The following is a 1,204-nucleotide window of genomic DNA, read 5'->3' on the forward strand; positions in this document are numbered from 1 at the left end:
TCGATACAAATATCAGACTACACATAGCAAGGATATCCACAATATAATTATATAATGATATTGAATATTTAATAGTAACATGCTGGAGATATCTAGAGTGTAGAAAACAACTTGTTAAGGATATCGTAGAAGTGGGGGAGAGAATTTAATAATATGATGGTGATATCAACTACAGAATGCTATGAGAACACCCTACAATGCTGATATAATATGTAATTCCACAACAATAACATCATCAACAACATCAGCAACAACAACAACATCGGTATTGTAGAAAGAGATGGGTAATATGAAATGTCATAAATTTATTATGATATCTGAAGTATGATAATGTTAGATCCAGGATGTTAGATTAAGATTGAAACAGATAACGTTATGGTGAGATCCAGCATATAGAAACAAGATGATGTATCACAGAGTATGTTAATTCGGTAATATCATATCCAGAATGGTGCAGATTTATTGAAAATAGTGGTAAAATAGTGGAAAAAGATGGTGGTATTGAGACTAGGGCTGAATTGTGGTGATATCCAAAATGTAATACAAATACAAGAAAGATATCCTTGATTGTATGGTATTCATGTAAAATGAGTTTCCTGTTAATATCCATAATTTAGCACTATACTGGGGATATGTTGTAAATTTTGTTACAGGGTGGTTATAATGATAATAGTATTAATAATAATAATATTATTTCTACTCTAGGCACAAGGCCTTGAAAATTTGGGAGGAAGGGGGCTAGTCGATTATGTTGACTTAGTGTGTAACTGGTACTTATTTCATCGACCCTGAAAGGATGAAAGGCAAAGTTGATGTCAGTGGCATTTGAACTCAAAACAGAAGGACAGACAAAATACCACTAGACATTTTGCCAGCATGCTAACGACTCTCCCAGCTTGCTGCCTTTAAATAATAATAATAATAATCCTTTCAACTATAGGCACAAGGCCTGAAATTTAGTGGGGAGAGAGTGAGTTGATTACATCGACCCCAGTATTTGACCAGTACTTAATTTATTGACCCCGAAGAGATGAAGGGCAAAGTCAACCTCGGCGGAATTTGAACTCAGAATGTAGTAGCAGATGAAATACTGCTAAGCATTTCGCCCGGTGTGTTAACGATTCTGCCAGCTCGCCGCCTTAATAATAATTATAATAATAATAATCCTTTCTACTAAAGACACAAGGCCTAAAATTTGGTGGTG

The 1,204-nt window shown here is 34.6% G+C and overlaps 1 protein-coding gene across 1 annotated transcript in view; it reads left to right on the forward strand.

Moving 5' to 3' along the window:
- The window catches only part of LOC128251011 (peptidyl-prolyl cis-trans isomerase 1-like), a 214,131-nt gene extending 212,945 nt beyond the window's left edge, over nt 1-1,186 (forward strand). The window contains exon 5 of the mRNA XM_052977292.1: nt 1-1,186. This exon is cut by the window's left edge and continues 1,071 nt beyond it. The gene's annotated coding sequence lies outside the window, so the exon portion shown is untranslated.
- The last annotated feature ends 18 nt before the right edge of the window (nt 1,187-1,204 follow it).

This window comes from Octopus bimaculoides, chromosome 27, assembly GCF_001194135.2.
Source record: "Octopus bimaculoides isolate UCB-OBI-ISO-001 chromosome 27, ASM119413v2, whole genome shotgun sequence".
In the NCBI taxonomy this organism is placed as follows: Eukaryota; Metazoa; Mollusca; class Cephalopoda; order Octopoda; family Octopodidae; genus Octopus; species Octopus bimaculoides.